Raw genomic sequence first — 23996 nt, forward strand, 5'->3', positions numbered from 1 at the left:
AGCCGCTGGGAAGGACCGCCTACCGGCAGAGCTTTATAAACATGGCGGAGAAACGCTAGCAAAGGCTCTACACTGGGTTATTTCGAGGATTTGGGAGGAGGAAAAGCTACCGGAGGAATGGATGAAAGGAGTGGTTTGTCCCATCTACAAAAAGGGTGATCGGCTAGACTGCTGCAACTATCGTGGTATTACGCTGGTAAACGCCGCCTACAAGGTACTCTCCCAGATCCTGTTACGCCGGTTGTCACCGATAGCACAAAGTTTCGTAGGGAATTATCTGGCGGGTTTCATGGGAGCTCGCGCAACTACGGACCAAATTTTTACTATCCGACAGATCTTGCAGAAATGTCGGGAGTACAATGTGCCCACGCATCACATCTTTATTGATTTCAAAGCAGCATACGATACAGTCGATCGAGACAAGCTATGGCAGATAATGCACGAACACAGTTTTCCAGACAAACTGACGCGGCTGATCAGAGCTACATTGGATCGAGTGATGTGTTTCGTACGCATCTCTGGGACACTCGAGTCTCTTCGAGATGCGGCGAGGGTTGAGACAAGGTGACGGTTTATCCTGCATGCTGTTCAACATCGCTCTTGAGGGGGTGATCCGACGAGCGGGCATCGAAACAAGAGGCACGATTTTTACCAAGGGTAGCTTCTAGGCTTTGCAGATGACTTCGATATCAGAGCCAGGAACTTTGCGACGGCGGAGGCAATGTACGCCAGACTGAAAGCGGAATCTAGGAGAATTAGGCTAAAATTAAATGCGTCGAAGACCAAATACATGAAAGGAAGAGGCTCAAAGGAAACAAACGCGCGCCTCCCACGGACGGTAACCGTTGACGGTGACGAACTAGATGTGGTAGAGGTGTTCGTGTATTTGGAATCGCTGGTGACCGCGGACAGCAACACTAGTAAGGAGATTCAGCGGCGCATTCAAGCGGGAAATCGGGCCTACTTTGCCCTTCGTAAAACGCTACGATCAGGAAGCGTACGCCGCCGCACGAAGCTAACAATGTACAAAACTCTTATTAGACCGCTAGTTCTTTATGTACTTGAAGCCGTGACGCTGCTCACGGAGGACATACGCGCCCTTGCCGTGTTCGAGCGGAAAGTGCTGCGGACGATATTTGGCGGAGTACAAACTGAAAGCGGAGGGTGGCGGAGGCGTATGAATCACGAGCTACAGGCACTGCTTGGGGAGACTCCCATCGTACATCTAGCGAAAGTAAGCAGGCTACGGTGGGCCGGACACGTCGTAAGGATGCCGGACGACAGTGCGACGAAAATAGTCCTCTTCAACAACCCCACCGGCACCAGGAACAGGGAGGCCCAGCGTGAATGATGGCTCGACCAGGTCTAAAGCGATTTGCGACTTCTGAGACGACTAGGAAAATGGCGACGAGTGGCCCAAGACCGAGTTGAATGGAGACGAGTGTTTGAAACAGCACGAGCCACCCCGGCTCTATGCTGCTGAAGAAGAAGAACCTGATCAATTGCTGCTTGCAGGTCCGCGTACACTATATCAATTTGTACTCCTTCATTCATGCTGGCAGAACGGAAAGAAATCAACGAGATTCGTAGAGACTGAACGCTGAAAAACTCATGCTAGTCTGAAGAAATCTAGTGTTGACAGCTAGCGAACGAAGTCTCATTCACGATTCTCTCGAGCACTTTAGAAGGTTTCAAATGTTGCGCTTATCACCCTTCTTGTGTATTGGGAACATTACTGCATCTTTCCGTGGGGTAGGAAACTTCCATTGCTGGGATGAAGTATTGAACAATAATAAGAGGTCAAGTGAGAACAGTAGAACACTTTTTCTGCATGCAAAATGGAATACCCTCAGATCCGGCCACGAATATTTTAATTTTCCGATGGCAATTTCGACAGTTACACGAAAACCGTTGAGGTTGATGAGTTCGTTAGAAGTGTTTCCAACAGCAAAGGCAATTTGTTCCAAAGTAGCATCGATTTTGGTTCGAAGACCACGCACGTTCTAGTAGTAAATCAGCAGCGGCTTGGCTAAGTTCAGAGCACAGAGCTGGAAATGGGGACTGTGCCATCCGAAGAATTGGCATAGGAGTTTTTGCACTTGTCTGGTCTGAATGTGAAAGATTCACTCAAACCGAAGAGATTTTTAATTTTTTTGGCAGATTTCACCTGGAAATGCTCTAGGAACACGATTTTCTTTCAAAACAAAAACCACCATATCGAAAGCCTACTTTACATTTATTACTTCACTAAAGTTTACAAACACACATCACAGCTGTGCTCGAACACAGCTGCGCTTACAGTTTTACCCGTTCGGCACATATTGAATGGGGGAAAACAGTTACAATAGTGATGACCAGCACAATCGTATTTCTCCTACACGTTTATGACGATCTTATTTCGATCTTTCGATACTTCTTCTCTTCACGTCCTTCTTCACGCCGTCGGTCGTTGCGTTAGCGTTCGGGCTTGTCTGCTGCCGCCATCTTCATCGATCGATAGCGGTCCGGCGATAGAAGATAACTCATTTCGGAATGAAAATCGAAAGTTAGTTCAGTTACCTCCATCGGCTGAGCCCCATCTCTATGAAAAACACTTAATGGAGAAAGAATTCAGAAAGTGGCGGCCGTTGCCAAGCCGACTCCCGTTAAACGATAACATCGATCAATAATTAAGATATGAGCGCATATGGAGGAAAACAATGTGATCTACGGTTAATATAAACTAACTCTACCCGCCAGCCAGCCAGCCCGCAGCGGTCTTAAAATAATGTGATTATCATCAGGTGAAAAATGTTTCAGCTAAGTTGATTCGTTTTGATAGTCACTTTCACCAAGTTTTTACTGATATAGATGAAAATAAAAAATAAACTGATTATCCATAAATCTGATTTTCTACGAAATGAATGTCATATTTTAGCTTCATACGACTGAATTTAATCAACAGCAGCTGCAAATCGTCAACCCCAATGCGGAACCATAAAGTGTCAAATGAAAAATTACAAGTCAAGCAATTTGTTAAACGTAACACTACAGAAAAATTAATCATTCCGGAAAATTATTCAATTAGAAAATGCTACTCCCCACAGCTGGTCCCATACCTCCGCGGTAAAGCCAACAGCCGAGTGAAAGAAAACGCTTTTTCAATCCGTTCCCTTTCTTATTGACATAACAAGAGCGCGCGCAGTCTTACGTTTCGCTTCACTTCTCTTCATCTGTGCGCTTGCACGGCTAGTTTTTTTTTGTTTTTTGTTTCGTTCATTTGTCCGCTTAGATCCACTTGTAAGAGTGAGTGGTGCGCGAAATCTCAACAGGCGATAATTTATTACAATTTTCACAATTTAATATTCGTGACGGACCAGGCGTGGCCGGCCGGAGCCACTCCGTCCGAGATGACGACGAATGAGTTGGGTTGCTGCGTTTTTTTTTTTGCTTGCTGCTTCCTATACTCAGCAGCACCAGTTTGTTATGCTGCTGCAGCCAGAGCCAGCCAGGTCTCAGCACTCAGAAAAGCGATAAGTGCAACTGAAAAGTTGAGAAATGTTTAATTGCTTTTTTTGCGCTGAGCGAGACGTAAGCTGGAATTGGCTAAAGCTTTGCCATGCATACGGATTACGGAACTGCGGATTTTTCCTATACGTTCAATTTGTGGTTGAGAAAATATGTCGAAAAACATAACACAAACTGCAAATTTTATCTAGAAGGTACAAAATGTTTGTATATTGCTGAATTTCGGTTCTACCGTAGCAATCATCAGCATCCTGCATAGCACAATTGTCTTGTGCAAAACGGTACAAAACGGGTTTTGGGTCCTCAGCAATCGTGAATGGTTATGACACTGTAAATTCCTAAGTAACAATTTGAGTTTCATCGCACTTTTATTGCCGTATTTATGACCAATGTTGGACACTGGAATCGTTAAAATGATTAACATATTCGCTGAGTCATTTAAAGTTACGTACGCTTCGAAGCCTATGTACAGTATTTTTCAGTTATGTGAACTACATAAACTGCATCACCTGAATTACGCCTTAATCGTTACAGTAGAGCAGGTAATATTGAGTAATGGAAAAATACGATGTGTAAAATCGTGCGAGAACTTAAGAATTCCAGCTTCAAAAAAGAGGCAGAGTTGTCTCAGCGAATGGCATTTATTCAATACTATTTTGCGGCTGTAAACATTAGCACTTTTGTACTGGAAAACATCAATAAAACGAAGAAACTTAGAAAATCCTCCCGTGTAGCCTCACAATCAGTGTTCTCTACAACCAGAAGTTAGCAGAGTATTATTTAAAATTATCGTAAAGCTTCAGGTCGGAACGTTCCAGAACTTCAGTTATGTGCACCTGTATAGTGAACGGACCTAACTCCTACCGGTTGCTGCATTTGCTTTTTCAGACCTTTCATAATTGCTTTTATGGGACTACGTTCACTTTTGTAGCGTCAATTATGGAAGCTCATCTAGCAATACATTAGAAATGAACGTTTAGCACAAATGGTTGTTTATCTTGCTGATTGTAAATCGATAGCTTTTAATCTGTGCCACGTTTGTTACTAAGTAACTGTGTACAGTAAAAGATGAAACTCGTGAAAGGAAATGCTTGATTCTTGCTGAAATCAACGAATCAATAGGCTTGTATTGACCAGTCAGTTTATAAACTATACTAGCTTATTGCCCGATTTTACTCGGGACCCCTTCGTCTCTCAGCCACTTGTAACGGGTGGCAACTAAAATTTTGGAATTTTTTTCTCAAGCTGTCAAAAAAAGACAAAGATAAATGAAGAAGATCTGATTTACCGAAATTAAAGATACATTATCCATTATTGAAAAAAATGAGTGTACATTTGAAAACGGTCCGTAATCGGCTGTTCGACGAAGCTTTCGTTTGACGTCGAAACAGGAGCGTTGTACGGCCGTCATGACAACTTTGCGAATGCATCTCTTGATTCTACCAATCAACTGTTTGCAATTCGCGGCTCTCCAGTTATTTTTGTACACTAAGGAACTCAAAATCTCGAAGAAATCTTCGATTGGGCGCACTGAGACAGATTTTTCGGGTCGTGGTTTTTGGGTAAAAATAGGATCGAATGGGTATTTAGGAACGGTTGAGTTTTTTTTGGCGTAATGCGATGATGCTCTATTCGGCCAAAACACGTATTGTCCATCTGCATGATGTTTTTGTAGAAACGGGATCAAAATTCTCTTAAAACATTCGTCTGGTGTATCTTAATTGATAGCCAAACCAGAGGGGTTGTTAAAGAAACGAGAAAGAAAACGATGTCTTTCTGCGTCCATAATTTTGGCTGGTCTTTCACTACCTTGCTTGCGAATAGTTGTTGAGCATCTTAGGATATGGTAAACAGTCGAAGCCGCAACATATTTGCTTTTTAAATGTTGTATCAAAGAGTATATTACCGAGATTTCTGTTGCAGTTCGTAGAAGTGTACAACGCGCTCCCGAAATGCTTCTGGTTTCGACGCCATTTTTAGCGAAACTGGGCAAGCATAAACAAAACAAAACATATTAACAAAAAGAGAGGAGAGAGAGAGCTAACACATACATACTCTCATTTCTCTCTGAGCTCGTTTGTTGTTGAGCCGCGAAAAAATTCCAAAATTTTAGTTGCCACCCGTTACATCTGTACATATGTACGAAAATTCTCATAACGCAAGCAACAAAACCCGTTTTCTTCTTTTGAATGAGTTTATTCTTTGCATCAGCTTTCCCCTCCTGTTGTCCCCCAGCCACTTGTAAATTTGTCTTCTTTTCGGTCATCCATAAAGAGCGAGACAAACCTCTTTTTACTTTTTTGAACCTTCCCCTTGTCAACGGCCACCCTATTCCCCTTTTCAGAAATCTCTATTGTCGTCCAGCCACTTCTGCAGCTGCTATGGTTCCAAATGCAAGAGAAACTCACCTTGCACCTTCTAAGAGACCGTCTTCCGCTTTTGTCAACCCCTTCTTTCATGTCAAGAAATGTGTGTTGTGCCAAGTTTGATGAAGATCCGTGCAGACGGTTCGGAGTTATGGCGTAACATACATTCATACAACCCAGTCGTCGTATATTCGAATCTCGGCTAGGCGGTGCTTGCTAGATAGAATCAGTAGGATCGTTACACTGGCCCCGTAATTTTCCTGTACTCTATACAGCCGGCTGCGAAGTCTGTCGATAAAGAAGGGTAATGTCTAATGACGGTTTAAACCCACGGCTTTGCTTTTTTACATTCATACTCACGTTCCTCGTCCCTCCCTCTGTTGGCTCTCTCCCCTCCTTCTGTTACGTTGCCAATTATACATCTTTTTGCTCTCTGAAAACACGGAAGAGAAACAAAGCCTTTTTTATATCAATTTATCTTTTGTTAAAGGTTAACAAAAAATAAATGTTAAACTAAACTCATGTGGAACGAGGTGGGTAAAGTAGAGAAAGCATTGAAAGAAGGGTAAAACCCAATTACACACAAGCACGCATGAAATTCAATAAGCATATCGCTCTTTATCGCTATTGAGCGATTATAGCAAAGAAATACAGTGCGGGTCATACAGCAAACACCCGGGCGATATCACAATAGATCAACGATACTGGTCGCAGTGATGGGTCCATACAGGAAAAAAATGTTTACATAAGGTGTATTTCTAATTCCCGTCTTAGTAAGTAAAACCATTCTAATTTTCATCATTTGTTGGATGGATTTAATGAATACTCCAAAAGTTCTTGTGCTAATTCGACTAAAACACACTTACCTTCCGATCCGTGAACTTTGAAATCACTGAAAAGCGATTATTAAAGCATATTATTGAAATTACGCAACTGAATTTCTTTCTTAAATTCGTCGTACCGTTTTAAAATCCGTTCATCAAAATTTTTTTATCGTCCGAACTAAAAATCACAGCAATGTTTACGAAGCTAACGCGCATGTGTTTGTGTAGGACGACATGACAAATGTTATTCTGCAAAATTTCTGCAGGTCAGGCAAGTTTTCCTGGCTGTAGAATAACGACAATGCCTTGCGTGAGTTATTTTCATTTATGATCGACATTTTCTTCTTTGTCGCACGAAAAAACGTAGGAAATTTGACTGGTAGGACTTCTTTAATGATAAAAAGCATTTAAATAGATCTCAGCTCACTTTGATTGATCGCGTATGATAGACAACAAACTAAAATATTAGGGAATAACTAGTTTTGGGTTGTGTGTCATAAAAATGCTGATATTTTTAATAATTTGTATTGGATAGGACGGGAATAGGCAATCACGACGAAGTAGCAACATAACCTACCAGTGATTATCATTATCATTCCTGAAAAGAAACGTAAGTGTGTGTTTTAAATTCAGCCCTCGGATCGGTAGTTTCTTTCTACCATGGTTTTTCTTTCTGTGTAGAACCTGTCGGTTTGAACTTAATTTCCTCTTGCATAACCTTAGATTAATTTCTTGCGCATAATGTACCGCTGAGAGTAACTCAAGAATCCTTCTTTCTTGACTAAGCAGAGGTTTACATCTCTATCAGAACATGCTGTTTACCTGAGAAATGCACATTTTGTGTTCCAGTTGCCTCGATAACCCTCGTGTTTGGTTGAAATTTGTGTTTCATTGGTATGAGAGTCCTCCCTTCCAGAGGTGGGATGGCTCTCGAACCACCATAGAAGAAAATTCTGCTTCCAAAAACCCCCACATGCCAAATTTAGTTTCATTTCCTTGATCAGTTCTCGAGTTATGTATAAATTTGGGCTAATTAAAGGTTATTACGTTGAGCGTCTTAGCAGAATCTTGAATACGAGTTAAGAGCAGGGATGGTCCGATGATTTTGACTCAATTTTGATTCATTTGATAGTACCGTCTCCGCCGAGCAAAATTTGGCAAAGTTGTATTTAGGCCATTTGTAGAACTAGTTATTATCTACAATTTTGCTGAATAAAGTTTTGCTGTATTTTTTATAGTTACGGAGCTACAGTGCTAGTACCTCATTACTAACTAAGTGAACATTCATTTAGTTACTAATGAGGTACTAGCATTGTAGCTCCGTAACTACTAACTACATAAGATACAGCAAAACTTTTTTCGGCAAAATTGAAGATAATAACTAGTTCTACAAATGTCTCACATATAACTTTGTCAAATTTTGCTCAACTGCCAAATGAATCAAAATTGAGTGAATGTGATCGGACCGTCCCTGGTTAAGAGCAAAGTTTTTCAAAAATTAAACTAAATTTGGGTTTCAGTTGTATGAGAGCCCCCCCCCCCCCCCCTTCCTTTCAGAGGAGGCATGATGTCTCGAACCACCATATAGAAAATCGTTTCCAAAAATCCTCATATGCAAAATTTGGTTCCATTTGCTTGGTTAGTTCTCGAGTTATGCAGAAATTTCTGTTTTATTAGTATGTGAGCCCCCTACCCGCTTAAAAATGCGGAGGGGTCTAACACCACCATAGAAAAAAGTCTACCTCCAAAATCCCCACATTCCAAACATGGTTTCATTCATTTGCTTGAGTAGTTCTCGAGTTATGATGAAATTTCTGTTTCATTTGTATGGGTGCCCCCACTTCCAGAGGGGAGAGGGGTCTCAAACCATCATAAGAATCTTTCTTGGCCCCAAAAACCCGTGCATACATATTTTCACGCTGATCGGTTCAGTAATTTTCGAGTCTATAATGAACATACAAACAGACAGATATTCATTTCCATATATGGTGAGGGTCTTCTGAGTCTCTCGACATCGAATGACGCACGTTGTGGGAAGAAAGCATGAAGTATTTCTGCACGCGGGGGGCTCTGTAGCCGCAAGGTTACCGAGTCTGCTTTGACAAGCGAATGGTCATGGGTTCGAATCTTAGTAGAATCAGGCCATTCGATGTCAAAGTGACTTTAGCATGGGTTTATTCTCTGGCCCCTCATCACCCTTCCTTCATGCTGAGTTTTACATTATCCCGAAGACGCTTCTTATGGTTAGTATACTGGTATGAGCACCTAATGAGGAAATGGTTTTGAACCTCAGGAGGACTCACCAGTGCTAACTATAACGAGGCGAAACAGGTTTGGTATAGTAGGACATGCATCGAAGCATGGGTAAAACCCTCAACACATAAGCACGCATAAAAAATATAAGCTTATCGTTTGCTCAATAACGATAAAGCACAGAAATGCAGTGCAGAATACAGCATACACCCGGGCAACATTACAATAGATCAATAATGTTGTGGTCAAAGTGATAAGCCCATACAAAAAAAAAATCTGCACGCGGAATATTCTTTGCATCCAGAGCAACATATCTTGCTCCTTCCCATAGTGGACTAGGTAGACCAGGACTAGGTAGTAGACTAGGAACCACTTTCTTTAACCAATCCGATGTTACCTGGTCTTTGCTAGAAAGAACCAGGTACCCGGACTTGTACGAGCAGTTAAACAACTTAGGCTTGACCTGCTCGTTCCGTTGCTGCTCTATCGCTACTAATAGAGCAGCCTGTATAGAATCTAGCTGTGCCGTACTCAGTTCAGTGCTGGGATAGTCCTCAGAGAGGATCACAACTCTAATCTGACCTACGGCCTCCATGTAGCAGACACCAGTAGCTTCCGTCTTAATTACGTTACCAAAGATAATCAGTACAATGATAATTAATGATAATTAAAGTAATTCATTGGTAACCATTAATTATCAAAAACTAATGACAATCAGAGGTAATCAGTAAAGTAATCAAAGGTAACTTATTTCCAATGTGCGTTGCAATCATTGGTCTTATAAAACTCCTTGCGTGCACGTGAACTAAATTTACAGACAAACAGACAGGACACTAGCGTTAATTCTATTTTCCCCATGCAAAGGCCACTCATTTCTCAAAACGGCTTGTTTCGTAACATGGCCGCATCGCGGCACTTGAGTCTTCGTCAGACACTTTCTTCGAGTGTTGAGTATAAAATCGTATAAATGTCAAAACCTTACAATATAAAACCCTTCAAATATAAGTTAGTCTGCAACATGAATAACTGAGGGTGTGCAAGCGGAACGTGTGAAATGATGTTTTTAAAGGATTTTCTTCTATGTGAATTCGTTAAATAAAACCCAATGTGAGCACAAATACTATTAATTTTGGTTTTAGACTACGATTTTTTATGTAAAACTAAATCTTAGAGCTGTGATCCAGGAATGGCTCGATCACTTTGTCTGAATTCACATTCATTTGACAGTACCTTCTCTGCCAAGCAAAATTTGACAAAGTTTTGTATGGAACATTTGTAGAATTAGTTATTATCTACAATTTTGCTGAATAATATTTTGCTGAATCTTCTGTAGCTACGGCGCCAAAATGCTAGTAACTCGTTAATGATTAAATGAACGTTCACTTAATAGCTGAAGAAGTACTAGCATTGTAGCACCGTAAATACAAAAGATACAGCAATACTTTATTCAGAAAAGTTGTAGATAATAACTAGTTCTTCAATCGTCCCATATACAACTTTTTGAAATTATGCATGACTGAGACGGTACTGTCAAATGAATGTGAATTGAGTCAAAGTGATTGTGCCTTCCCTGATGTGATCTTCGGATGCCGTATTTCGAATATATTCGAATCAAACTATTCAAAGAACTACTATAAAGCATAAACAGCATTGACAAAACACTGGCAAATGGAATGTATCAGTAGTTTTCCTGACGGATATTTATATCTTCCGGATCGTAAGATTCGGGCTCAGCTGGTTAAAAGAAAAGATGCTTCTGAAGTCCTCTTCGTTGCTAAACTTTTAAAGTGGGAAATAAATACTGAACTATACCTACCCACCCTACCTCTGCTGAAAATTATGGTACTTTCAAATGACATATCGCATTTTGGAGAAAAACTTTCATACAACATTTGGGGCAATAAAGTTTGTTAACGATGGAATGAACAAGGAATGAATCCGCCTTTTAATCCCAGTCTATCCCAGTCGGAATCACTCATCGTTTAGTTGCTTCTGAAAGTATATTGATACTTTCAGAAGCAACTAAACGATGAGTGATTCCGACTCTCGATACAATTTAATAACTGTTGCTGTTTCCAGCTAACGATGGGGTCCTGCAGAGTGCAGACCGGCTCGCCTAGAATGACTCTATGGAAGATGTCGTCGTGCTGAACCGATTAGTCGAGTCAGTTGAACTGGAAGTGTCTCAAAATTGGCTGACCTTAATTGACGAACCGTAAACCAGGGACATCTTCTTGCTGTACAATGTAATGTGTACAATAGTTCGATTTGTTCAACTACGTTGATGTACTTTACCGTTAAACCACAGCTACCGTACGATGGAGTCAAATTGATCTTTGTGTCATCACTGTATTTTCTCAGACTAATGAAGTAGTTTGTTCTTTCTTCTGTTTTCGGTGACTGAAGTAGGCTTGCAGTTAAATTTAGTCTTCAATAGTTTGACCAACATAGCATAACATTACGATACTAATCGAACGGAGTTGGAAGAACGTAAAAAATACTTACAGTTTCAGCTAACAATCGTCTCTGACTAGCTTGACTGGCAGACTGAATGACTGACGAACTGATGACAGACAATTGCGATGGCCTAGAATTAGCGATCATTTTCTCATAAGTCTCCAGCATAGCTCCGACTGGCACAGTAACGCAGACCCTCGACAAAGACGACGGGCAAGGCAACGGGCAAGCGGTAGGTAAATCGGCGAGCACTCGGATGGCGGCGTTTGATGCTCTGGATTTCTGTTTTTATTTTCCTCCTCTGCGGAACGATGACTGAAGAAAACTGAAGTCACTGTTAGCACGAAACTGAACATAATTATGCTGATTGGTTGCATAATTTGCCCAGTAAGCGCAAATATATGTGTGTTTACCGCGCGGGTACAGTTGTTTTTGTTTTTTTTTTTTTGCTGCTGCTGCGGCTCACGACGACGACGCGACGGCGCGGCGGGAATGTGGAAACAAAGCTGTCATTATTCAGTGCAGCCAGCGTTCCAACAACGATGCTTGCCGTTGCTGTCGTCTTGCACTGGTTGTTATTTAGAGATATGTTCGTATAATTTATCGCTTTTGCTACTGGTTTTTATCTTATCGGTATATCCGTCGTTATAGCTTTAATGTGGTTACAGATGTCAATTGGAGCTTTATATTGTAGAAAACAGGTTTCGATTGAACTGTAAACAGAACCGTGTGCTGCTATCTAAATGGTATGCAATCGGTTGAAAAATCAATACGAATTTTATTCCGATTTCTTACACCGGCTAAAAATGATTCTAAAAATTCGAATTCTGGCAAGGTCTTAAATGTAAAAAAATAGTTTGGGTTTTATTTGAATTTGTCACATGGTTTTGATTGTACTTTTCCAATTTTGTTTCGGCTTTTCTCACTTTTCCGTATTTTGTTCGAGTAATTGAGTTATCGCCGAATTAACAATTTTGACATCTTGAAAAACGAACAAATTGTAAGCTAGGTATTCACTGGCGGAATTCGATTCAATAAACCTTCTGAGGTAAACAAAACAAATGAATACACTCGCTAATGACACATTCCAGCGTTTCGGGACACAATTAGCACCCATTGTTACCGTCTGAATCGCCTCCTGTTTCACCAATTTTTTGGCAAATACCTTGTAAAATATTTGTTTAAAGAGTACTTTATTTTCCACTGGAAAGCCAGGGATTTGATGAAACAGGAACCGATCTGCATAGTAGGGATAGTGTCCCGTAACGCTGGAATGGGTCTAATGCTTTCAAATTTTCCTACCTTTCAGTAGGTAGGTAATCTGCTTTCGCTAAATTTGGCCGTCTAGTATGGAAGCGTGAATGTAGGTAAAAATAAACTGAAGACAGGTATTTTGATAAATTCTTTATTTAATCTCGTACCCTTTTGGTGGTTTCAACTAGTGTTGTAAGAGCAAAACTAATCGTTTAACTCGATAAGAGTCTTTTGCTACATCGCTATTACGAGCATTGAACCAGAATCGCTTTAAGGTTGCCCTAATTAGATCATCTCGGAAAGATGGCTTTGAGAAAAGAGGAACTCTGGACTGACCTGGCAGACGATATAAATCAAATCTACAAGCAAGGAAAGAATCCTTCAGTACTCCATTACTTTGAACTTTATACAAAAGTTTACAACTACTGCTCCAACGTGCATCGAGAAAGGCTGGAATCCGCAAGAGCAAGCATGCAAGAGATGTATAATCGATTGAAGGAGATCATTGAGAATTATGTACTCTCCTTACTGGATAGTAGAGTGGACGAGGACACAAAACGCTTGGATGAATATCAGTTTTCAAGTGCAGTCCTAAACGGAGCTTGTTACTTTGTGAATCGAGAGTGGCTAGAACGAGAGAGGGCTCAAGGTCGCAAAGACGTGTATGAAATATATCAACTGGCGGTAGTAACCTGGGTTAAGCATCTAAAACAACCAATTACGAATGCAGTACTTAAATTGATCGAGCGTGAACGTAACGGTGAAACAATTAATTCAAGCTTGATATCCGGCGTTTTAAATTGGTATGTAGAACTTGGTTTGAACAAACGCAGTGCGAATGCCGAAGGGCAAAATCTTTCTGTGTATAAAGAATGCTTCGAAAATGGGTTTCTTGAGGCCACTGAAATGTTCTACATCCGAAAAAGCGCGGAATTGCTGCGGGAGAATCCCATTACAGAGTACATGAAGCGTGTGGAACAACACCTGAACGAAGAACAAAACCGTGGGCAAGTTTATTTACATGAAAGCACTCTAAAAAAGCTGGCGGAAACATGTGAGCGTGCTTTGATTAAAAATCACCTAGAGCAGTTTCAGGTTGGATTTCAAATTCTGCTCGATTACGACATGAACTCCGATCTACAGAGAATGTATTCACTGGTGGCACGCGTCATGTCACCTAATGTCTGCGTTGAACTGAAGACTATTTTTAAAACACATATTCATAACCAGGGACTGGCGGCAATCGCCAAGTACGCCGGAGCGGCTTTGAGTGACCCGCAAATTTACATCCAGACGATTTTGGACGTCCACAGGAAATATAACGGTTTAGTACTTACTGCATTCAATAAGAATAGTTTTTTTGTGGAAGCTTTAGATATAGCATGTGGCAAATTTATAAACAGGAATGCAGTTACGGATGCAACCAAACGTCCTGGTAAAAGTTCCGAAATGCTTGCAAAGTATTGTGACCAGTTGTTGAGAAAATCCGGCAAGCCTCTAGAAAAAGGTAAACTTGAAGATGCTCTTAACCAAGTGATGATCGTTTTCGAGTTCATCGAAGATAAGGAGGCGTTTCGAAAGTTCTACAAAAAAATGCTCGCCAAACGTCTCATTCAACACACGTCTGCTAGTGATGATGCCGAAGCGTCAATGATTTCCAAACTTGAACAGGCATGTGGCGTTGAGTACACAACTAAATTACAGCGAATGTTAGAAGACGGAGGAGTTTTAATGTATCTCAATGAAAAGTGTTGTGTATGTGCGTAGATTTGTGAAGGGATGTTTGACTTATGCGACGATATAACGGAATTCGAATAAATATTACAGGAATTATGATTTTTACGGAAGAATAATTGTACGCGCGAATGCGGTTTTATTTTCTCAATTTGCTTAATAAACATATAACTCAATTGCATAATATACCTATTTCGGATCAAACTTAGCCAGTGTATTTTTATTGTGCAGTTCGAACTATTGATTCTATGCCGAATTCAGAGGGGGTCACGCTTCTCGATTTTGGGCTGTCGTAAGGCACAATACAGATGACCAGGACGCATACAAGCTAGCCTAAAAAGTTTACAATAGAAGGGCCAATTATTAGCCATTTGCGATGGATAGGGGATGTCTCGTTCTCTGTTTGATTTAAATTTAAATTAACACTTTAAATTACACTCAAGTCGCTTATTACGCGAAGAACATGTCCCGCGTAGATTCCGAAATTCGCGTTAAAAAACCGCGTAAATTCCAAAATTTGCGTAAAAAAACAAAATTTCGCGTAACAAAAACATTGTCGATTTCAACACTACGCGAAAAAATAAACGTTTTGAGCACATCCGCGTAAATTCCGAAAATCGCGTAAAAAGAACCGCGCAAATTCCGAAATTCGCGTAAAAAAACGCGTAAATTCCGAAATTTGCGTGAAAAAAACGAGTAAATTCCGAAATTCGCGTAAAAATAGTCACGTAAAAACCGCGTAAAAAGCGACTTCAGTGTATTCTGTTTATTGAGTGTTGTAAATTATTGAAGCTATCTCGCTACTACTTAATGCACAGTCTTATAGGAGTTAGGATACATTTGTGCATAAGCATACGGAATTGCCCAAGTAACAATTTGGGATTTATTACACTCTTATGACACCATTTAAAACTAAAATTGGTCTTGAAAACCGCCATAAGAGTACAATAAAACTCACATTGTTGCTTGGGTGGTTTGCTAAGCTGCTGCACCGTGAAAGTAGACCACAGTGATCCGATGCGCTGGTATTGCATTTGCAGCAATTACTTAAAGTGAAAATCGAATTCAATGCGTACCAAGTATGCAAACTAACACTCGTTCTCTACTTTGTTGCGATAATTTAAAAAAAAAAGTTAGATATTTAGAATACGCTACACTTCCCTCCTTTAGCAGAATGTTGCAGTAAAATTAAATCATTCGAGAAATATGTATTACTTTATATGACCGCAAATCCTAAATCCCAATCCTAGCTTAATCCTTCTATCAACCTGTTTTTATGTTCTACTAGCCGACCCGACAAACTTCGTATTGCCACAAATTAAACTGTGTTGTACATAAATCCTGAATATCGGATGACCTTAATCACCATCTTCAGTTTTGCAAGTTTCTGAAGAGTTCATGGGTGTTTTAATATACAAATTTTCCTCATAGTAAAGTAGAAAACAACTCCCCCCATTGCTTAGCCTGATATAATAAAGCGGATAGAATTTAAACATTCGCCATCATTACAAATAAAAAAATATTAATATATGCCTGACCGCATTTCAAGGTCATGACTAAAAATCACGAGTTTGGTCAATTTCATAGGAACGGAGCCTTTCTCCGAAGACCCGCGCTGAGAAGACGCGGACTAACACGCTTACGGACGAACAACGTCACACGCAGTACCATGCAAGTCCTAAGGGCCTGCATAGTGTCGTCGTCCTGAAAGAAAAAACAAGTTAGATTACTTCTCGGTCGGTGGTTTCTACAGTAGGTGGAGGAAGAGGCACAATTTGTGTCTAAAAACAGCCCAACCCATGTCGCTACGGTTAATAAGGGGGGTTGTGCAGACTTCTTTTGTCCAGCGCCTCTATGGTTCAAAGGTACACGGGTACCAGCGAGCCACACGCCCTGGCAGGTGTTGTGGGTTCAAATCCGGTTATAATCTCTGATTATAGCTTGGTTCGACCCATGCACCTTCCAGCATTGGACAAAAGATAGGAGTCACAACGACAACTTGTTAAGCGTAGCTACCTATTACCACCCTCCCCCCTTCCTTTCCACTCTTCCCCTCCATTCTCAAAAAATCCTTCTTCATTACTTTCCCTTACCGTCCCTTCATCAATTGTAGAATCATCGTGTTAAAAAAACATCATTAGAAACCATTTCGCCGAATACCATTTTGCGAAACACCAATTCTCGGTTGACCATAACGCGGAATATAGAGTTTCGCAGAATACCATTTCGCGAAAAACCTTACGCGGGATGTACCATTTCATGGAAAATCTTTTCGTAGAAAGTACCATTTCGCGGGGGTGACGCAACTGAAGGAAAGTAATAGAGGTCAGTAGATCTAGGAAAATAAATAAACTTAGATAGAGGTGATCTCTACGGGAGGCTGCCCCCCCCCCCACCGCAGTGGCCGGCGCCTCCGACGGCAGGTCGCCGGCAACACTCCCGGCTTGTGTCCGTCTCGCCATGAATCATCTAATGTTACTGTTGATAGTTTCTGGTAGTCTTGTTATTGACTAATGTTTTATGCAAGAGTCTAAAATTTCTCGAGTTCGATTAGTTTTTGAGTTACGCAAAAATTTATGTTTTATTTGTATGAGAGTCCTTATCCCCCTACCACAGGGGCGAGGGGTCTCAAACCATCATAAAATATCCTACCTCCAAAACCCCCACTTGCCAAATTTGGTTCCATTTGCTTGATTAGTTCTCTAGTTATGAGGATATTTGTATTTCATTTGTATGGGACCCCCCCCTCTCTCTCTTAAAGGGGAGAGGGGTCATAATTTCCCTCTTAAAGAGGGGAGGGGTCTCAATTTACCATAGAAAAAAATTCCTACAAAAACACCCACATTCCAAAGTTTGTTCCATTTGCTTGATTAGTTCTCGAGTTATGTAGAAATTTGTGTTTCATTTGTATGGGAGCCCCCCTCGTAGTGGGGGGAGGGGTCTCTAACCATCATAAGAACCTTCCCTGGCCCCAGAAATCCCTAAATGCAAATTTGCACACCGATTGATTCAGTAGTTTTCGATTCTATAAGGAACATCCCGACAGACAGACAGAAATCCATTTTTATATGTAAGACTAAAGTTTTTTCTGTTATCAAATCTATTATTTTAACATTTGGTTCTATGGTTGTCTCAACTTGGTACAGTTTTATGTAGGCGAAGCGGAAAATTGGTAAAGGGAGGTCGATGGAAATAACGCTTACTAGGTTCGTAGACCGTTCGGGTTCAGTTATTTTTAGACACAAATGGTGGTTTTTGATTCTATTGCATGAAAATCGACAATTTCGACAGTGATCGGAATTAGGTGCTGATCGCAATTATGTGCGGTCACGGTAGAATGATTTTGCTAGAAATTAGCTATTTTAGTGGTACAATCGAATCTCCTTTTACGTGTTGTCTTTTTTACATCCGCTTTTTTACGTCCACAATTTAAATTAACGTCCTCTTGTCGTCGTAAAATATTATGAAATAGATTCAGGAAATTCGAAACAACGTTTTTTTTTTTCTTTTTACGTCCAAAATTCGAATTAACGTCCTTTTTTTACTAACGTCTTCTCTTTAAACGGACAAAATTTGAATTACAGTCCTCTTTTTCACGATCGATTTTTTACGCGCCCCCAATAGTGGACGTAAAACGAGATTTGAGTGAGTTGAAAACTTTTTTCGCATATTCTAATAACGTATGATGTCACTGCATCGCATGAAAACTGTTTTAAATTTGATTAGTGGGAGTACTAAAAAAATTATTTTTGTATTTAAACAAGTGTTTAGTTGTGATAATTCAATAGCTCATAAGCAAACCACTCTTCTACTCTTTATTTATTTTGTTTAAACAAATGGTTTTTAAGAACTGCAGAATTTGTCGGAGGCTAAAAACCATCGCAAGCAGTAATTCCAAGTTTTATTACGTCCCTCTAGTGGTTTTCATGGTTCATTAGAACTTCCTGATAATAAAACTTCGCCTTCCGACCAAGCGGTTCACTCTTCAAAAGTATTTTATAACCTTTTTAAGAATCATGTACTAAGCTTAAGTCGTTTTGTGTCTGCAGAAAGAAGCAATAAAACTGATTATGCGTTACGCTGCTTGACAACTACCACCATAATTTAGTGTAGCTTTTCGCTACAAATCTATAAAGCGTACAGACCTCCATCTTTGTTAACTTGAAAATATAGCCGTGAACAGAAAAGATAAAGTTTACAGTCAGATCATCCTGATCGATTTTGTTTATAGCGACCATAGTAAATTATCCCATAGAATAAGTAATAGATTTTCAGCAGCCTCTGTTGGTTTGCATCATATGCACATTAAATTTTATCGTGCATATTGATATAATAGGTGGATAAAATCAACGCGGCATCGAAATTTTACAATTTTCGAAAACTGGTGGTGGTATCAAAATAAATATTTCAGTTAATCTACCTCAATGTCTACCAAATTTATTTTGGTTGCTTCCTATGCCTGCGGGCATAGACGTTTCGGCTATGCTTGGGGCTCTACCTGTGTTTTAGCGGTCGACACTGCCTGTCTCGTCAGGTAGAACTGATGTTTGAGGTCTCCCTGACATTTTGTTGACCTCACAAAAGGGCCCGGTGCAGAGTTTTATACGCTATTAAGCGACCAGCTGGATAACCACAAAAAAAGAAAAACTTTAATTTATTATATTTCTTGTCAAAAACACAGTAAATTGTACCTCGTAGGTAGTACCTCGTCGGATAAATTTTTGAGTACAAGTTACAAGGGTAGATTATTTTTCGTTTTGATGCCTTATTTTCTTTTTTAATAACGGTCATTGGACCACCCTGTCTATACCTACCGAACAACCAAGTATACGGAGGATTCTAGTCAGAGATGCTAGCCAGAAGTGAAGACATGTCTTCATTTTGAAGACATTTTTGTTACAAAGAAGACTTCTATTTTACCATTTTTTTGCCATTCAAATGGGCAAAAAATTCTGGAAAGCCGGAAGAAGACAAATGAAGACACTTTTCCTTGATTCGTGAAGACTTCTCAAAAAATCACCTGACATCCCTGATCCTAATCAGGTTAACCCTCAATTGATCAACAGGGTACACCTGTACCCTTTTCATATTTTATACTACGATTTCGGTATGTTCTTTTTGAAATAATGCCCAAGGGCTCCTGGTCCTCGCTATTTAGATGAATTTGAATAAATTCAATCATTTATTTAGAAACATGTTGAAAAACAATTTTGAGTTTTGGACCGTCAAAGTCTAAATTTTGATCAACCGGGTACAGGTGTACCCACTTAGCAATCTACACCTATAAAAATGGATTTCTGTCTGTCTGTCGGGATGTTCCTTATACAATCGAAAACTACTAAACCAATCGGCGTGAAAATTTTTATGTAGAGGTTTTTGGGGCCAGGGAAGGTTCTTATGATGGTTACAAACCCCTCCCCCGCTAAGAGGGGATGCTTCCATACAAATGAAACACAAATTTCTGCATAACTCGAGAACTAATCAAGCAAATAGAACAAAATTTGGCAGGTGGGTGTTTTTGTAGGCATTTTTTTTCTATCGTGAATTGAGACCCCTCCCCTCTTTAGGAGGGGAATTATGACCCCTCCCCTCTTCAATAGTGGGAGGGGCTCCTATACAAATGAAATACAAATATCCTCATAACTAGAGAACTAATCAAGCAAATTGGAGGTAGGAATTTTTTTAATGATGGTTTGAGACCCCTCACCCCTGTGGTAGGGGGATAAGGACTCTCATACAAATAAAACAGAAATTTTTGCGTAACTCAAAAACTAATCGAACTCGAGAAATTTTAGACTCTTTCATAAAACATTAATCAATAACAAGACCACCAGAAACTATCAATAGTAACACTAGATGATTCAGGGCGAGATGGACACAGGCCTCGAGTGTTGCCGTCGGAAGCGCCGGCCGCTGTGGGGAGGCAGCCTCCCGTAGAGATCACCTCTATCTAGGTATATTTATTTTCTTAGATCTACTGACCTCTATTACTTTTCTGCAGTTGGGTCACCCCTGCGAAATGGTACTTTCTACGAAAACATTTTTCGTGAAATGGTACATCCCGCGTAAGGTTTTTCGCGAAATGGTATTATGCGAAACTCTATATTCCGCGTTATGGTCAACCGAGAATTGGTGTTCCGCAAAATGGTATTCGGCGAAATGGTTTGTAATGATGGCGAATATTTAAATGCTATCCGTTTTATTTTATCAGGCTAAGCAATGGGGGGGGAGTTGTTTTCTACTTTACTGTGAGGAAAATTTGTACATTAAAACACCCATGAACTCCTCAGTAACTTGCAAAACTCGAGATTGTGTCTAAGGTCATCCGAGATTCACGATTTATGTACAAGGCAGTTTAATTTGTGGCAATAGGACGTTTGTCGGGTCAGCTAGTTCCACTATAAAGAGTGATCCGATTGTGAAAATTTTTTCACAGAAAGCTCATTTAGGTTACAATTATTCTTAAAAGTTCATCATCATATCTTCCATTTGCTCTAAAAATTATTAAAATCTATCGAGTGAATCAAAAGTTATTAATTTTTTAAGAAAAGGTGAGCTGCGATAATTTTTGTTGATTTTTCGTCCAAGAGTTATGTCTATTTGTCTGTGGTTGAGTTCTACCTTAGTCCAGAAGTAGGTAATCAATTCTTCTTCAATCAAATCAAATGTAGGTAAGTACCCTGCAGGCCTGCATATAATCTCCTGCGATTGTGGTGTTACCTCCAGTCTTGGAAAAACATTTCTAACATTTTAACAGCTCAGCTCAAGAGTGTTTTTATCTATCTTTCTTTGCAATAATCGTGAAATCATTGGTTCAAGGATGTCGAAAACAACCGGGCTCGAACTGGAAGAGATCTGGACGGACCTGGAAGCTGGTGTAAATCAAATCTACAGGCAGGAAGAAAATATTCTACCAGCTCGTTATATGCTGCTCTATTCGTATGTCTACAACTACTGCACTAGCGTTCATCGAAAAAACGCTTCTGTTGTCGCGCATAAAGGGGAAATCGGTTCGCAACTTCAAGGATACAAGTTGCACGCACGGTTGAAGGAGTTTCTTCAGTACCATGTAATCACCATACAGAAGTCCGCGAATGATCTCGCGAACGTGGAAATACTCCATTTTTACGCGAAACGCTGGGAACAATATCAGTTCTCTAGTAATGTCCTACATGCCATATGTTCCTATCTGAATCGTTACTTTGTGAAACGCGAGTGGGAAGAAGGTCGTAAAGAAGTAAATGAACTCTATCAAACGGCGTTAGTGGTGTGGCGTGAACATCTTTATAAACAACTTAACAAACAAGTTACAACTGCAATGCTGAGGTTGATCCAGTGTGAGCGTAACGGAGGAACAATTAATTCAAGATTGATATCCGGCGTTGTAAGTTGTTATGTGGAGCTCGGTGTAAACGAAAATGATCCATACGCTGAAGGGCAAAACCTGTCGGTGTATAAAGAAGGCTTCCAAAATATATTTCTGGAGGAAACTGAAGTGTTCTATGCCCGAGAGAGCGCGGAATTCATGCGGACTAATCCCATTACGGAGTACATGAAGCGTGTGGAACAACGCCTGAACGAAGAACAAAAGCGTGTGCAAGTTTATTTACATGAAAGCACTCAAGGACCACTGGCGGAGACATGTGAGCGTGTTTTGATTCAGAAGCACCTAGAGCAGTTTCAGGTGGAATTTCAAATAATGCTCGATTCCGATAAGAACTACGATATACAAAGAATGTATTCACTGGTCGCACGCGTTCCCGATGGTTTGGTTGGACTGAAGACTATTCTTGAAACACATATTCATAACCAGGGACTGGCGGCAATTGCAAAGTGCGCCGAAGCAGCTTTGAGTGACCCGAAAATTTACGTCCAGACGATTTTAAAGGTCTATAAGAAATACAACGGATTAGTACTTACCGCATTCAATAACGATAATAGTTTTGTGGCCGCTTTAGATATAGCATGTGGAAAATTCATAAACAGGAATGCAGTTACGGTTGCAAGTGGAAGCAAAGGTTGTGCTAAAAGTCCCGAAATGCTTGCAAAGTATTGTGATCAGCTCTTGAAAAAATCCAGCAAGAATCCAGATGAAGGTGAGCTTGAAGATGCCCTTAACCAAGTGATGATCGTTTTCAAATTTATCGAAGATAAGGATGTATTCCAAAAGTTCTACGGTAAAATGCTCGCCAAGCGTCTCGTCCAACATATGTCTGCTAGTGATGATGCCGAAGCGTCAATGATTTCCAAGCTTAAACAGGCGTGCGGCTTCGAGTACACTAGTAAGTTACAGCGAATGTTCCAAGACGTAGCAGTTTCAAAGGGCCTTAATGAAAAGTATAGGCAGCATGTGAAAGAATTGCGTGAAGTGTCCCAGTTTACTGGACATGATATTGATTTCAGTATTCTTGTACTATCGACTAACTATTGGCCGTTCAATCAAAGTGTTACGTTTTCGTTGCCATTTGAGTTGGAGCAGTCTGTTAATCGATTCAATGAATTCTACGTGAAACAACATTCCGGACGAAAGCTAAACTGGCTGTACAACCTGAGTCGTGGGGAGCTTGTTACAAATTGTTTTCGATTGCGATACACTTTTCAGACCAGCACGTTCCAAATGGCTGTTTTATTACAGTATAATGAGCAAACAAAATGGACGATTCAGCAGTTGGGTGAAAATACAGGTATCACACACGATACTTTAATTCAGGTGCTTCAGATGCTCTTGAAAGCAAAGTTGCTTACCTGTTCTGACGGCGAAACTAATCTCCAGCTTGGCTCGTGCGTTGAACTGAATACTGAGTATAAAAATAAGAAACTTCGAGTCAACGTAAACTTCCCGCTCAAAGCTGAACAGAAGGTAGAGCAAGAAGCCACACATAAGCATATTGAGGAGGATCGAAAGCATTTGATACAGGCAGCAATCGTAAGGATTATGAAGATGCGCAAAACATTTGCTCATACACAGTTGATCGGTGAAGTGCTGAACCAGGTATCGGCTAGATTCAAACCTCAGGTTACAATGATTAAGAAATCTATTGACATTCTCATAGAAAAGGAATATATCGAGCGGAGCTCGGAGCAGAAAGATATGTACACCTATTTAGCTTAATTACTATTTAGTTTAATTTAGAGATAAGAATAATATTTTAAAGAGATGCAACTTGAACCTCATATTCATCCTTCATATACAACTTGAGAAGCAGGATCCAGAAAGCAATCCATATTTTTTACCTATTATCTTTTAAGAATTTTGTATTGGGGATAAAGCTGCTCTTTAAAAAGTGTTTAGAAAACATTATAAAAACAGTTTGATTACAAAATAAACAGATACATTCAATTCATACTTTCTTTGTCTACTTTTATGATACAGAACCGAATTATCGGTTCTTTGTCGAATCCTAATTTTACCCTAATCTCCACAATCGATCCGAACATTCGCTACTCGAGCATTTGCGTAGGCAGCGCACCTTCACTTAGATTGCCTCTAGGTCGGACTCGGATTTGATGCTGACTGTTGTGTTATTCCCGATTGTCTTAACATTTCACACGTTGTCCCTGTTTTTAATGGTGGGGATTTTCAACTGTTAGAAAAATACAG

At 40.2% G+C, this 23996-nt stretch overlaps 1 protein-coding gene across 11 annotated transcripts in view; it reads left to right on the plus strand.

The window, feature by feature from the left end:
• The window catches only part of LOC128744355 (MAP7 domain-containing protein 2), a 366494-nt gene that overhangs the window by 209260 nt on the left and 133238 nt on the right, over positions 1-23996 (plus strand). The window lies entirely within an intron of this gene.

The sequence above is a fragment of the Sabethes cyaneus genome, chromosome 3, assembly GCF_943734655.1.
Source record: "Sabethes cyaneus chromosome 3, idSabCyanKW18_F2, whole genome shotgun sequence".
In the NCBI taxonomy this organism is placed as follows: domain Eukaryota; kingdom Metazoa; phylum Arthropoda; class Insecta; order Diptera; family Culicidae; genus Sabethes; species Sabethes cyaneus.